The 16,863-nt window shown below is 41.7% G+C and overlaps 1 pseudogene; it reads right to left on the bottom strand.

Moving 5' to 3' along the window:
* Positions 1–565: 565 nt before the first annotated feature.
* Positions 566–1,993, bottom strand: LOC100764142 (annotated as a pseudogene).
* Positions 1,994–16,863: the final 14,870 nt, after the last annotated feature.

Consider the following 16,863-nt stretch of genomic DNA (forward strand, 5'->3'; position numbering starts at 1 on the left):
TCTCTCCTTCCTTGTTTCTTCTGTTTATACTCTCTGCCTGCCAGCCTTGCCTATCCTTGCTCCTGCCTTGCTATTGGCTGTTCAGCTCTTTATTACGACCATCAGGTGTTTTAGACAGGCAAAGAATCACAGCTTTACAGAGTTAAACAAATGCAGCATAAACAAAAGTCACATACCTTAAAACAATATCCTACCACAGCTTGTGTTCCTTAAGTTTCAAAAATCCATCCATTATGGGTTTTGCTAGTTTATTCCCTCTCCAGTAGTACTATGTAGCTTAGACTTGGGGAATTCTAGGTTTATCTCCATTACATCTACGTTTTGTTACATGACCCACTTTTAGACAAAGTTTCAACTGTTTTTCAGCTGTACCTTGTTGTATTCTTGCCTTTGACTTAGGAATATATCAATAAAGATCTCTTTGTTTGCATGTCGATCCCCTATCTGTTATTTTTTTTCACCGTTCAAGATTTGGTGTTTTCATTGGCATGACACTTGGGTAGTTGGTTGCATCATCCATATGCAGATCTTATTTCTTATACAATATTTCAAAGTACACTACAGAAACATAATACACAAAATAATATCCTTTAGAACAGTTATGCACAAGATATGCATGATGGACTTACACACTGGAGCCAGGTTGTGACTAACTGGGAACTCATTGGCCTAGGCAAGTTTGGTAAAGGGTGCAGAGCAGACACAGGCTAACGGCTAATTGAAGCCTGCAGATAATTGGCAGTGTGTTTTGGAGACAGTGGGACTGTCACACCAACGAGGTCACCGCTACACAAGTACCACTTAGCATCAGGGTAGAGCTGTGGGAAGTGAGGATTTCTCCAGGCTACCTTAACATGACCACACTAACTACAGTTCAGATGAGTAGATAGATGTGTGTGGTCGCCATAGAAACCCTGCTGCAACCTGGACAGTGAAGCATTAGGGTATCTGAGGACTTCAGAACTGCAGCTCTTTCTGGATCCCCCATAGTGTATCTGCACTCTTCAAGCGGGCCTCCTCTTCAGAAGTTAGTCACCTTCACAACATCTGAGATTCCATTTTGTCCCAGGACACAAGGAACACTGAGGAAGACATCATCCTGGATTCCATAGAGACCCTTAATCATGGTAGAAATGGGATGCACCCGCCTAAGATTTTTCATTATGCTCTCAGTCAAGTCAGCCACAGACAGGCCAATGGCCCAGGATGTATAACCCTTCAGTTTGATCACCTCATAGGCACTGTCAACCACCTGCTTGTGAACCTCCTTCCACTGCTCCTTGTCGGTATCAGTGCCCAGCTCTGGATTCAGATTCTTCAGGGAGACACCAGCGACATTCACTCCACTCTACACAGGCACACTGGAGTCTCCATGCTCCCCTAAGACCCATCTATGACAGCTTAGTGGGTGAACACCCAACCTTTCTCCCATCAGATAACGGAATCGAGCAGAATCCAGATTGCAGCCACTCCCAATAACTCGGTTTTTGGGAAAGCCACTTATTTTCCAAGCCACGTAGGTCAAGATATCCACTGGGTTTGAAACAATAAGCAGCTTGCAGTCTGGACTGTATTTCACAACGTTGGGAATGATGAACTTGAAGATGTTCACGTTTCGCTAGACCAGATTGAGTCGGCTCTCTCCCTCTTGCTGACGGGCCCCTGCTGTGACAATGACCAGCTTGGAGTTTGCAGTCACATTATAGTCTTTGCCAGAGACAATTTTTGGTGTTCTGAGGAAAAGGCTGCCATGCTGGAGATCCATCATTTCCCCCTTCAGCTTGTCTTCCATGACATCAACAAGGGCAAGCTCATCTGCTAAGTCCTTCATGAGGATACTGATGGCACAAGCCATGCCAACAGCATCAACCCCAACAACCGTAATCTTGTTCTGGGGGGGGGGTCTGTTCTTCCTTAAGTAGATTCACAATCAGCTGGTCCTTGAGGGTTGCCATCTTGGACTTTGAACTTTTTGGGACTGCTAATGCACGATGAGCAGCGTCAGGCGAACAGCCACGTGGTCTGGTATGGGCGACACAGACACAGGCTCCAGCACCCCATATCTGTTATTAAGGGATGCAATAACTTATCTAATTTCTCCCAATATACCAGTTAAAAACATCTTTAGGACTGGAGGGATGGCTGCTCTTCCAGAGGACCAGAGTGCAAGTCCCAGCATCCATACTGGGCATTGATAACCACCTGTAACTCCAGCTGCAGTGACACTCAACATGGATATACCCACAATACATGTAATTAAAAACAAAATATTTTTTAAAAGAAAATATTTCTAGGTCTGTTTGGTTCCCTTCATTTCTTAACTTCCAGGACCAGTACTAGTTATCTGGATCTTCTTTAATCCAAGTTGCTTTGCCTTGACTATTTGAGAATCCTTGACTGCTCATGTTTGTTTGTGCTTGGTTGGCTCTTCCAGATCAGATTCCGCTGATATTGCGAAAGTACATCTGCTTCCCAGCAGACCTCACACCCTGATGGCAATAGCATTCTGTACGCCCTGTACCTGGGCAGAACATCCGACTGGCAGCCTTGCTTTTGGGAATAGCTGGCTAGGAGCCGCTGACAGACAGCCTGGCTATCAGATGACACAAAGAAAGGAAACGTCTCTTACAGCAGATGTAAATCCATTACATACCCTAGGCCAGATTGCTTTTGTATGATGCTTCATCAAGAGCATCATATATATGTATATATGTATAATGTGTGTGGGGGGGTAGATGCGGTCTGGGGGTGAGTTTGTTTCATGAGACAAGGCCTCACCTAGTTGAAGTTGGCCTGAGCTATGTAGTCTAAGCTGGCCTTAGACTTGTGGCAATCCTCCTGGCCTAGGCCTCCAAAGTGCTGTGACTGTAGGGATATACTATGTGAGAAGGGCAGCCTGGTATATAAGTCCAAGCAGAAATACCTGACAGTTTAAAAATATTTTAAGAACTATAAGCACTGAAAAATCACAGAAATATGTCATACAAGATGCTATTGTTTGAAAGATTATATCCCCTTAAAAATTTATGTGAACCTTAATCCCCAATGGCACCATGTCAAGATGCTAGACTTCTACAAGGTGATTGAGTCAAAGGGGATCCTCCCTCATGAATGGGACCAAAGTCATAAAAGAGAATTTGGGCTGGAGAGATGGCTCAGTGTTTACTCTTCTGACAGAGGACCAGAGTTCAGCTCCCAGCGCCCACTGTAGGGAAGTATACAGCTGTCTTTATCTCCAGTTCCAATAGTTCCAATGCCCTCTCCTGGTCTCCATAGATATCTTCATGTGCATGCACTTCTAAAAATTTATTTTTTTGTAAGAGGCCTCACCTCATATAGTACCCAGACTTGTCACTTTCTGTTCCTTCTCGAGAGGACACTAGGTTCCTCTTCTTTGGAGGACTCAGAAACAAGGCTCTACAACAGAAGCAGAGAGCAGACGGTCTCACTTGCTCTTTGACACTGGATTTCCAAGTCTCCAGAGCTGTGGGGAACAGTGCCATGTGTTGCTTTCTAGCAGGCATCCCTTCTGAGAGCTGCATGTCACTGGTCTCATCCTTGTGAGATCACAGAGCTATACCCGACTATGCGTTTGGCTACTCAGCATATCCATCACTGTGTGTGTGGTGCAATATTGACTGAAGTGCCATTATCTAGTATGTAGCCATATCCGTGCCACTTTCATTTTGTTATAGCAACGTGAATTAGGATAGAACTAAGCTTATATGGTTTTAAAATATTTACTATCCAACGGCTTACCGGAATTTTGCTGGCCCTTTATTTAGAGCAAATAATCACATTTGGAAGGTCCAATTTCATTAAATTTCTTCAGGAACAGAGTTTTTCTCCTTGAAGCGGATTGCTCCCCTCATAGCTTGTTTTTCAAAGGAAAAGATACAGATGGGGACTGTTTTCACAGCTGGTTCACTTGCTGTCTTCAACTGCCATACTCCAAATGCATTCAGTCCTGTTACTTTTGTCCAGGCCTTGCCAGGTAAAACTGAAGCTGAATTTTCTGGTGAATGAAAGACGCTAAGGTACCAGACTAGTCTTCTGATAGCACACCCTGAGCTTGGTTTTCAAGGTGCTAACATTATTTTTTCCATCTTCCAGAATACTGGTAAAAGGCACAGGTAGCAGCTAGCAGGTAACTTTAAACTTCCCTTTCCTTTTTTTATTGGTGTTTTAAGTGTAATCATTTCCATGTTCCCCTAGTTTATGTTAGTGACGTGTTAAGTTGAAACAAGATCACAGCTAATATACCTCATTAGCCCATCAGAACCAGGAAACTATTTCCCAACATTCTTTGCTTCTGATGGTTACAGAATAGAATCTTTTGATTGCTAGAATTTTTTTTCAATTCTCTAATTTCAAAATACTAGGAAAGAACAAAAAAAACAGATCATATAGTAAATGTTATGAATAACAGAAATAGAAAAAGTCAAGATGACAACTACAGGAGATAAAGAAATACGTGCTAATTTCTATTATGTGTAGATGGCCATGTAGAGGTCAGAGATCAACCTAAGGTGGGTGTTTGTGCCTGAGGTACTACCCACCTTATTCTTTGAGACAGGGTCTCTCATCAACATGGGGCTGGTTGATTATGCTAGGCTGGCTGCCAAGCAAGCCTCTGAGTCACCTGTCTCTGTTTCCCCAGCACTGAGATGACAGTGTGTGTGTCACCAAGCCTGGCTTTTTGTCTTTTGAAATGTGAGTTGTGAGGGTAGAGCTCATGTCCCCATGTTTGCATGGCAGGCACTATTCTATCTCCCTAGCAGTCTCAATTACGGTTCTATTGCTGTAAAGAGACACTGTGACCAAAGCAACCTTAAAATAGAAAGCATTTAATTGGGGGCTTGCTTACAGTTTTAGAGGGTTAGTCCATGACCATCATGGTGGAGAGCAAAGAGGCCTGATGCTGGAGAAGTATCTGAGAGCTTTACAGTCTGATCCATAGGTAGCAGGTAGAGAGAGAAAGAATGGGCCTGGTGTAGGCCCATCCTCCAGTGACACACCTCCAACAAGAATACACCTAATTTTTTTCCTAAACAGTTCCACTAACAAGGGACCAAGTATTCAAACATAAAAGCCTTGGGGGGGTCATTATCATTGAAACCACCACAGTAGCCCACAATCTCTGATTTCTATTAAATGCAAATGTTATTGGAGATTTTATTTTTATTAATATGTAAACTGACAGGAGTTTGAGAGCCTTTCAATATTTCTGTAACAAAATCCTGCATCAGTGAGCAAAAGCGCCTTGCATAATTCACAAATGTACAGTGTATATAGACGGCTTTGTATGACCACCCATATATTGCTGCTCAACTTTTCATGTTTCTCTACTTAAGACTACTTTCTTTGGATTAGAAAGTGTTTTATTTCTTTTGTAGATCCTTCAGCATCTGGTACTAAGTACAAACAAAGATTAGATCATTTAAATTATGTTGTCAGTTAAAAATAACCATGGGACATTAAATTTATGTACAAGGATCCAAAAGTAGAGCTGAGAATGCAATACTGAAAGTAAGAACAGACTGATAAATTCTGTCCACACGAATGGATGAATCTCCAAAGGAGGGATGCATCGGAACAATGCTGAGCCTCGGCGCATAGCACCTCTTGCCTACAATGTGTGAAGATCCTCCATCTGATTTAGTAAAGATGAACACACATCTGCAGTATTTTGACATCTCCATTAGTAACATATCTATGACATATAAGATTTAATATTAAAACAGTGTGTTCATTTTGAGTAGCAAGAACAAAATCTTTCAGTAGTCAAAAACTGATCTAGTTTAACTACTGAATTATGGAGAAGACATATTTAGGGCTCATTCTCTAACCCACGGTAATTTCAAACCTTTGATTGGCCTTCCTCCACCTCTCCGGTGCTAGAATTACTACGTGTGTCACACAGCAGCAGTCAGAGGCCCTGCTGCTCCACATCTGCTACAGCATTTCCTGTTGTCAGCATTTTGGACCCCTGGCTGTTCTATGTGTCTACGGTAATAACCTCTCTGAGTTTTCCCTGGTGATGTGGGACAATTTTCATGTTCTTTGCCACTTGCACAATGTATCTGTTCAGAACTTTTGATCATTTTGGAAAATTAGATTGTTTTCTTACTCTTAACTTACATTTTATGCGTGTGAGTGGTTTTTGGTCTGTATGTATGTCTGTGTGCCACATGCACGCCTGGTGTCTGCGGATGTCAGAAGAGGGAGTTGGGTCCTCTGGAACTGGAGGTATGGATGGTTGTGAGCTGCCCTGTGGGTGCTGGGAATTGAACTTGAGCCCTCTGGTAGAACAGTAAGTGCTCTCAGCCTCTGAGCCATTGCTCAGCCTTTCTTAATGTTAAATTTTAAGAGTTCTTTTTATATTTTAGGTCTTTATCAGATACGTCGGTGGCAAATGTTTTCTCCTAGTCTGTGTTTTATCATCTCCTTCTCTTGTTCATCTCCTGGAAAATTTTAATTTCAAAGGAATCCAGCTTATTAATATTTCTTTCATGCACCATGCCTCTGCTGCAGTATTAAAAAGCTGCCACCAGGTTCAAGGTCATTTCTAGTTTTTCAGTGTTGTCTTCTAGAATTTTTACAGTTTTGTATATTATGTGTGCGATCCATTTTTAGTTTTAGTTTTGTGTGTGTGTGTGTGAAGGATGTGTATGTGTGTGTGTGTGTGTGTGTGTGTGTGTGTTTGTGTGTGTGTGTGTGTGTGTGAAGGATGTGTGTGTGTGTGTGTGTGTGTGTGTGTGTGTGTGTGTGTGTGAAGGATGTGTGTGTGTGTGTGTGTGTGTGTGTGCGTCTGTGTGTGTCTGTGTGTGTGTGTGTGTAGGATGTGTATGACCTGTGATTTGTGTCTGGGTTGTTTTTCTTCTTCCTTTCTCCTTTCCTCTTCCTCCTTCCCCCTGCCTTCCTCCTCTCTTCCTCCTCCTCCCTCTTCTTTCTTCTCCTTCTCCTTCTAACACATGGAAGGATAGCTGTTCCAGCACCATTTGATGAAACAGTGCTTGGTCCTATTCAAATTCGTATTCGTGTCATATTCATATTCGCTGGGCTAACAGTGCTTTGTCATATAGCCCAGGGTGGCTGCACTCCCTTGGTCTCCTGAGTTCTGGGCTTAGAGACTCTCACACCTCCCTCCCAACCCCCACCTGTATGTCTTTTCTGTATTGTGTTGCTTATGCTCCTTTGTCAAATGTCAGTTGACTATCTGTACATTGGTCCATTTCTGGATTTTCTCTTCCCCACTGCTGATCAATTTATGGGTTTATTCACGTAAGCCATGACGTCTTGATTACATGTGCAAATAATAAGTTTTGAAATTAGGTGGTGTAAATCCAATATTGTCCTGCTTTGGTGCTGGCTACACTCTTGAGGTCCCTCACCTCTCCATTAGAATTCAGAACCAATTTAGCAATGCCATAAGAATAACTGATTAGGAATTCTGAATGGGTTTGCATTGAATCTGTAGGTTGGGTTGGTAAGAAATGAAATCTCAACAAACTGAATCTTTCTATTAGTTCTTCCTGTGTTTTCCCATTAGATTTTGGAGTTTTATCATACAATCTTATGTGTATTTTGTTACTTATGCCTGTGTAATTATTTGGGGGAGTTAATGTTAGTGTTTTCCCTTTAATTTCCAGTTCTATTCATATTTGTCCAATGCCAGTAAATAGGAGGGTGATTGGCTTTTATAGACTAACCTTGTGTCCTGTAAGCTCGCTATAATTGCTTACTAGGTGAAGATTTTGTTGTTTCTTTTGGAATACCTACAAAGAATCATTCTGTGCACAAGGATGGCTAACTCTTCCTTCTCAATTCATGTATTTTAATTTTTCCTTTTTCCTCTTAATGCATCAGCTAGCATGTCCAGTACTGTGTTGAAAAGAGGTAAAAATGGATCTTTTCATATCCCTGAATCAGCAGAAAGCTTTCTGCTTTCTCACCATTTAAACGGTGTTAACTGGTCTTTATAGGCTGAAAAACGCCCTCTCTGCTTTTGTTATGTCTTTCTTGTGAATGGATGTTGAATTTTTTCAAATGTATTTATTGATCAATTTTCCTATTAGTCAGTTGATGTTACAGATCACAGCAATTCATTGTAGAAGGAGAACCAGTCTGATATAACTGGGATAAATTCCATTGGTTGTAATGTGTGTTTCTATTTATGCATCATTAGACTTCATTACATGGAGAGGGGGTTTGCATCTCTGTTCATGAGAGATATGGGACAGAGTTTTTCTTATCTGGAAACATGCTTGGCTTTTGCTATAGGGTTCTAAGGACCTCAGAATGAATTAGGAAGCATTTTGCTTCTTTTGTAGAGAATTAGTATTGTTTCCTTCTTAATGCTTGGCAGAAATCACCAGTGAGTCACCTATGGCTGGTTCCTTTCTATTTTTGGATGGTTATGAACCACTGGGGCAGTTTCCTCAACAGAGACATATTCAAATCATTCCTTCCCCTGTGAGTCAGATTGTATCCTTCATGAGATTGGTCCATTCCACCATTGTCAATTTTGTGGCATATTTGTTATTATTTTCATTGCATATGCAATTTATTACGTCTCTCTTTCGGTATATTTGCATACATGTTAGTGCATGCAACTGCATGTGTATGTGGAAGTAGGCACACACACGTGTATACATGTAGGTATAGTCCACAAGCCAGCTTATGTCTGCTTCTGGAACTCATCAGTTCAGCTTGGCTGACTGACAGCAATCGCCGGGGTTCTGTCTGTCTCCGCCTTCCCATTGTAACAACTAAATGGCACATTACCACACCCACCTGTTCACGTGGGCTCAGCAATTTTATTTTGTGCAGTAAGCACTTTCCCAGCAGAGATCTTGTCCCAGTCCTTCTTTCATTTTTCATATTGGCTATATATAGTGAAAGATTAATGTGATGACAGGCTGGAACTTTCCCCCACTTTCAACAATGGACAGATTGTTCGGATAGAAAAGCCACAGAGAGGGCCAAATAAGATGGCTCAGAGGATGAAGGTGCTGGTCGCCAAGCCTGACGATGACCTGATCTTCCTCTCCGGAACCCACATAGTGGGAAGGAGAGGCTCAACTTCTACACGTTGCTTCAGACTTCTACATACGCACTGTGGCACAGGCACTGCCCCCCACATATACAAATAAATAAGTGAAAACAGAAAAACCGAAACAATGAACGAACAGAAGATGAACTGGCCGAGTATACTGGCACCTCTAATACCCAGCATGCAGGAGGTACAAACAGGAAGACTGCACACTGGGGCCAGCCTGGGCTACCTAGTAGCAAGATAGCACCTCAAAAATAAACAAAAGCCGTGAACTATGAAGAAAAGAGTAAGTTGGATTTGATCAAAACAAAAACTGCTGCTCTCTGTATAGAAGCATTAAGACAAAAAAAAAAAAAAAAAGTCATGTCACAGATTGGGAGAAGAGTATTTCTTCTGAACTATCTAACCAAGCACTCATATCTAACATATATGTATAATGAGTTCCCAAACTGCAGTATTAAGATGGCTCAACTTTAAAATGGGAAAAACCTGAAGTCATTTTACCAAGGAAGATATATGAACAGCTGGTTAATAAGCACATGGAAAAATGCTCAAAAACCATAGCCATCAGTCAATGGTGACTTTAAAGCTACAATGAAGTCCACAGCTCTGTTAGGCTGCACAGCCTGTAAGTGTCTGTCCGTATCAAATGAGCATAAGGACATGGAATCAGTTCTCCTTCTTAATGGGAGTGTCAATAGAGCACTATAGCTTCTTAGAAATTTAAGCAAATAACTACTATGGGAGAAAGCCTTCAAGATGGAGCCTCGATGCCGGGCTTTAATCCCAGCACCCGGGAGGCAGAGGCAGAGGCAGAGGCAGAGGCAGAGGCAGGCGAATCTCTGCGAGTTCAAGGCCAGCCTGGTATACAAGAGCTAGTTCCAGGACAGCCTCCAAAGCCATAGAGAAACCCTGTCTCAAACCCTGCCCCCCTAAAAAAAAGAAAAAAGATTGAGCCTAGTGGGTTCTACTTGCTAGCATTCACACCCTGTACAATCCTTTCCCTTTGAATGTGGCTTGGATTTATTAACAGACTTCTGAAGGCCAGAACATGGCAGCATAATCAGATGTATTTCCAAGACTGTATTTTAAAGATAATGGCTTCCTTCCTGGGTTCTTTGTCTTCTCTTGGCCTGTTTTACTCCGGAGAAAGCCACATGCATTGTCAGGACATGATTGACAGCAAGGAGAGTTAGGAAAGAGAGGCTAATGCTCCCTACTGACCCCTGACTGGCCCTAAACTGGAACTAACTGGCTGAGTCTTTCCAAGATTCCTGATCTAATGAAACTGTGAGACTATACATTTTGGTTGTTTTCAACCTCTGAGTATTTCTTATGCAACACTAGGTAACTAATGAGCCTGGTATATGAGCCAATTATTGCATTCCCATATGCTTACCCAAGGGAAATTTTTTTTAAAAAAGTAAGTCTGCATTAAAAAAAAAAAAAAAAAGCCTAGACAGGTGGTGGTGCACAACTTTCACCCCAGAACCTAAGAGGTGGAGACAGGAACATCTGAGTTCAAAGTCAGCCTGGTCTACAGAATGAGTTCCAGGACAGCCAAAACTACACAGAGAAACCCTGTCTCAAAAAAAAAAAAAAAAAAAAAAAAAAAAAAAAAAAAAAAAAAAAAAAAAAAGAAAAAAAGAAAGAAAGAAAGAAAGAAGAAAGAAAACAGTAAAAAGTGTAAATGGACAGTCTGGACACTATTATTCACAATAGCCAAACTGGAAAAATCCAAATGTCAATTAACAGGCGAACAAATAAACAAATTGTGACACTGAATTCATGCAGTTTGCAGGCCCTTTTCTCTCATTATATTGTTAATTCCTTTGGTGGTTGTTAGTTTCACTTTGTCAGTCACGCAAGCAACAGCTGTAATTTTCCATGGAAATTATATTCTTTCTCAAATATTTCCACCTGAGAAGCAGCAGGAGGCTAATCTTTTCAAGTTTCTTATCTGGAATGACTGACTACAACTCCTAATCCTGAGAACTTTCCTGACTCAACAGAGGCAGCTAAGATTAATGGGTCTTGTTTTCATAATTGTCCTAAGGAAAAAACAGATAGAACCACCTTGTGGAGAAAGAGATTCAGAACTGTAGTGGTAGGAAGTAACAGGTACATATGAGAAAACAACTCTTGGAACATTAACCATGCTTCACAATTCTGGAAAGGAGAGTGAGGCATGCATATATATATATATATATATATATATATATATATATATATACACACACACATAGAATAGAGGGAAAGCCTCAGGAATACACATAGTGCCAACTGTTGAGCGTAAGTTCCCTGGACACCAAGCATATGGAATCAATGGTAGGATTTGGTATGATCCAATGGGAAAAAATGCAATGCATTAAAATATGGGATGGATAGCACAATTTTTACCATATACAGGAGCTTATATTTGTGGAAGAAGTATGGTATAGTGAGATGGGAAAAGAGTGCTTTGTCAAAGTCTGCCTTTTATAGCGAGATTGAGATGAGGGACCCTCTTGTAGAAAAGGGAACTGTATAAACGCATATCTTGTAGATATGAAAGAACTGCCTGGGTTTAAATATTGTTGTCCTTAAAGTAGTGTACCCATGTCCATCACCTTTTAACTTTGTAACCGCAAGTAGCTGCCAGCTGCCATAGTGCTGTAAGAGCAGGATGTGTCTGGCTTGATATTTAGTTAACCCTGTGTGGCAGTTTAAAAGAAAATGTCCCCCAAAGGGAGGTGCACTATTAGGATGTGTGGCCTTATTGAAGTAGGTGAGGCCTTACTGGAGGAAGTGTGTCACTGTGAGGCAGGCTTTGAGGTCTCTTTTTCTTAAGCTTCCCTCAGTGTGACACCGAGACCTTTTCCTGAAGCCTGCAGCATGTAGAACCCTCAGTGACTTCTCCAGCACTATGTCTCCCTGCACAATGCCTTGACACCCCATGATGACAATGGACTAAAGCTCTGAACTGTAAGCCCCCTCTCTGATTAAACGGTTTCCTTTGTAAGAGTTGCCATGGTCATAGTGTTTCCTAACAGCAATAGAAACCCTAACTAAGACACCCTGCAAAAATGCTAAACTCTGTGTTTAGAATTAGGTTGTGGGGTGGGAGTATATTTGGGGAAGCACAAAGGGGGACAATAGGGAGTTTTATAGTGATTACAATGTATTAAAATATGATGTATTTCTTAAAACTAAAAAAAAAATAGAAGCCAATAATAAAACTGTTCATGTAAGCCTGGTAGAAAAAAAAAAAAACTTTGTTAAAAGTATAAACAAGGACACACAGACATCTACTGCACAGAGAAGACTGGGAGCCTTCATCCAGAAACTGATGGAACCAGATACAGACATCCACAACCAAGCACCAGGCTGAGCTCTGGGAATCCAGTCGAAGGAGGGAGGAGGGAATATATGAGCAAGGGAGGTCAAGATCATGATGGAGAAATCTACAGACAGCTGAACCAAGCTCGTGGAAACTCATGAACTCTACACCGACAGCTGTGGAGACTCCAGGGGACTGAACTAGGCCCTCTGTATGTGGGAGACAGCTGTGGAGCTTGGACTATCTGAGGAGCCCTTGGCCGTAGGACCATGATACAAACCTGCTACATGAACTAGCTTGTTAGAGCCCATTCTGTATGGTGAGATGCCATGCTCAGCCTTAATGCATGGAGACAGTCTTGGACCTGACCCAACCTATTATGCCAGACTATGTTGACTCCTTATGGGAGCCCTTACCCGTGAGGAGGAGTGGACTGGGGGTGGGCTGGCGGGGGAAGTGAGTGGGGAAGGAGGGTGGGAGGGAGAACTATGGTTGAAATGTAAAATGAAATTTAAAAGAGTAAATAAAAAAGTATACACAAAGACATCTTGAGTGGTCAGAACTGTTCCTTGCGCCAATGCCCCTTATCTGTTTCAGGACCTGAACCTAAGCTGAGGCTGGGCCCCAGAATCTCCTAGAAATGTCAGAAGGGCCACACCCATGATACTTCATCAATATGGCTGCCTGAACTAGACCTTAACAATGAGACACCAATGGATATACTAACATAGAAGGGGGGAAGCTTTCAGGGTCTCAACCCTAGACAAATTGCTATGGGCAACTGGGAATACTGAGAGCAGGAGAATTGGTCTTCTTCAGGGAAGGGTGTCCCCTTCCTCCATGCATTGGTTATCCAATCAGCCCCAAGAAAATGCACACACACACACACACACACACACACACACACACACACACACACACGTAACTGTATACAGACTGTATATGTTGTATTTATATATTTAGGGATATATGTGTATGAGCATACCTGTGTGTGTGTGTGTGTGTGTGTGTGTGTGTGTGTGTGTGTGTGTGTGTAAAACAACTGAAGATAAAGAGAGGTCATGAATAAGAAGAGTGAGCAAGGGGGTGACTTGAGGGAGGAAAGAGGAAGAGGGAAATGATGTAATATAATTTCAAAAATTAAATTATGAAGAATAGAGCATGGATGAATCTTTAAGATATAATGCTAAGCCAATGATATCATTCATAACCAAGCAAATGATTCAATTTATCTGGCATTCCCAAGAATGGGAAAAATTAATAATGGTAATGGAAACAGAATTGTACTGGCTAGTTTTGAGTCAGCTTGACACAAGCTAGAGTCTTCAGAGAGGAAGGAGCCTCGGTTGAGGAAATGCCTTCATGAGATCCAGCTGTAAGGCATTTTCTCAATTAGTGATTGATGGGGGAGGGCCCAGCCCATTGTGGGGTGTTGCCATCCCTGGCCTGGTGGTCTTGGGTTCTATAAAAAAGCAGGCTGAGCATGTCAGTAAGCAGCACCTCTCCTTGTCTTCTGCATCAGCTCCTGCGCCTCCAGGTTCCTGCTCTGTTTGAGTTCCTGTCCTGACTTCCTTTGGTGCTGAGCACCAATGTGGAAGTATACACTAAATAAACTCTCTCCTTCCCAACTTGCTTTTTGGTCAAAGTGTTTCATGGAAGTATAGAACCCCTAACAAGGACAATAATTATGGTTGCCTTTGGGAGCAGACTTTTATAACCCAAATGGCTACCATTTGTAAAACACTAAGAAATATGGAAGACACATACAGTTTCCAGAAAGATAAAACATACTAGCAAAGTCATCCCACCAAGGTCTTAAAGAACTGCTAAGTCACAGACAAGATATTTTACAAAGAGGTCATGGAAGCCAGGTATGGTGGCTCATACCTCACAATCCCAATACTTTGGGGAGTGAGACAGGAGGATCACCACAAGTTCCATGCCAGCCTGGGAGACAGTGTGAGACCCTGTCTCAAAAACTAAATAAAATAAACATAAGAGAAGTAATGAGTTAATTTTTCCTTCAAAGTGCATTATCATATCCACTTTTGTATATTGCTCATTATTTTATGAAGGACTGGGATACAACGCAAAGTCACATAGATGGAAAGGATTATAATGAAGTCTACAGTTTCCAACCTTGTCTGTATTATATAGCTCAACATGGTTCATTGGGTTTTGCTTTAGAATGTCAAGAACTACTTTTTTCTCTCTCTTCTAGTTGCTTTTAGATAGCAATGCTTATCAACTACTGGCACTTGGGTTTTTATATGCACGTGTATGTAACGCGCTATTATTTTGGTAGAGCAATGTAACTAGTCAGTGCTCACTTTAAGCAGTGGCTTGAACTTTGATAGTGTGTTCTCCCTGGTGGCCTTTTGATGGGCTTTAAACCTCTAAGCCCAATAAGGTATGCTTTTGAGGTTCAAACACGTGGAAATCAATGTCTATTTTGATAACATGTTCAGACTGCTAAGTAACACTAATAGGTCACTGTTTGGGGTTTAGATCTGGTTCTACAGCCAGTAGACAACTGAATGGGCCAGAACTCTATGTCTGCAAACAGAAATTAAATTGCTTTTATCTGACTTTCTGAGGCATCAGGAGGAGGATAACAGCTAAATCCCAAACAGACCAGTTTTAGCTGGCATGGCAAGGAAGCCTCTCTGCTTTGGTGGCTACAAAAGTAACTTGGGGTTAGCAACCCACTGTACTGTTCTCTCCTCATTTCTGCTCAAGCTGGTCTTTAACAAGAATGTTTTGCTGTAACAATAGAGAACCTTTTCCAAACCTTTACATGAGAGACAGTTCAATTCAGGACTCACTTTTAAAAGATGACTAAAGACCTATTGTTCATTAAATATGTTGCATTTCCTAAAGACATTGGAGCTGCTCTGCAGTCTACTGTAGAAGGCAAGCCTGCATTGTGAGAAAGCCTGAGTGTAAGTAAAGGACTGTGCACTGTCTGTTTTCTTTTCTTCCAGTAGTGGTGGGTGTGGCCTTCTGTCCCCACGGGAGTCCAGTTTTGAAGGAAGATATAAGGATTGCCACTTAACGAAACTCAAGGTGAAGTAGAACTTGAACTTTGAAAATATCAAGTGGGAGAAAGAGAAATTCTCTTCGTGGATTGGTGTAGTTCCCTCAAGTAAATGAGAGGTTCAAAAGCAAAGCCCTGGGAAGTAATAAAGCACGCAAAGGAAATCCAGCCTATGAATGCCTATCATGTAATTAGTAGTGGGCTAAGCACAGAAAGTACATTCTGAGATAGGAATAATGAGATTAATACCTAATTTACAAGTGAGGACACACACACACACACACACACACACACACACACACACACACACACACACACACCATGATTAATTGCTAAAGGTCACAGAGTCTTTTTTTTGTTTTTTGTTTTTTTTTTTTTTGGTTTTTTGAGACAGGGTTTCTCTGTGTAGCTTTGGAGCCTATCCAGCAACTGGCTCTGGAGACAAGGCTGGCCTCGAACTCACAGAGAGCCACCTGCCTCTGCCTCCTGAGTGCTGGGATTAAAGGCGTGCGCCACCAATGCCCAGCTACAGAGTCTTTAAGGAGTAAAATGTGCTACTCAAGTAGACCATAACTGTACCACTATGTATTACCTCTTAATCTATCGTCTTAATTTGATAATCACATCCTTTTTTTTTTTTAAGTCAGACCCCACTTTAACAGTAAGACTAGGTTTTAATCAATTACATAGCACTGCATCGAGAAGGACTCTGGTCTGAACTGAGCTGAACTTTGATTATATGGAGGGAACGACAAAAGATTTTAAAGAGAAGGGGAAGAAACAGAGAAGAGGTGGCAGAAGCTCAATAAAGTCTCAGGAGTGAAAATTATAGAAATCAGAGTTCGTTTGAGTTTGCCAACTGGTGACGTCAGCCTGCCATCTCCCTACAGAAGCCAAAGAATAAGGTCCTTAAGGGTTCTTCCTTCAGGTATGGGCTGTGTAGCAAGAGATTCCTTTGGTATCCCTTAGGGTTTTGTTTTGTTTTGTTTTTTAAGATCTTATTTATTATGTATACAGTGTTCTGCCTGCATGCCAGAAGAAGGCACCAGATCTCATGCAGATGGTTGTGAGCCACCATGTGGTTGCTGGGAATTGAACTCAGGACCTCTGGAAGAGCAGTCAGTGCTCTTAACCTCTGAACCATCTCTCCAGCCCATTGTTTTTTTTTTTTTTTCATGAAATTTTGTGGGGGAAGGTGGCTAGTGGCGTCTTAGAGACATGGCCCCTGAGGTGTTAGGATAATGTCACTGTTTTTGTTTTTTTTCCCAAACTGTATGGTCCTAGGTTGAGGCACAGATGAGACACAGGCTCAGAAAAAGGATAGAGTTTGGTCAAGGAGATAATCTTTCATCTACTAAATGTCAATCAAATGTAAATAATATAGTTGAAGACTAGACAATGAATCGTGTGGGAAGGGCTGAAGCAGGAGCTTTTGGCTAGGCCTGGTCC

Source organism: Cricetulus griseus, chromosome 4, assembly GCF_003668045.3.
Source record: "Cricetulus griseus strain 17A/GY chromosome 4, alternate assembly CriGri-PICRH-1.0, whole genome shotgun sequence".
In the NCBI taxonomy this organism is placed as follows: Eukaryota; Metazoa; Chordata; class Mammalia; order Rodentia; family Cricetidae; genus Cricetulus; species Cricetulus griseus.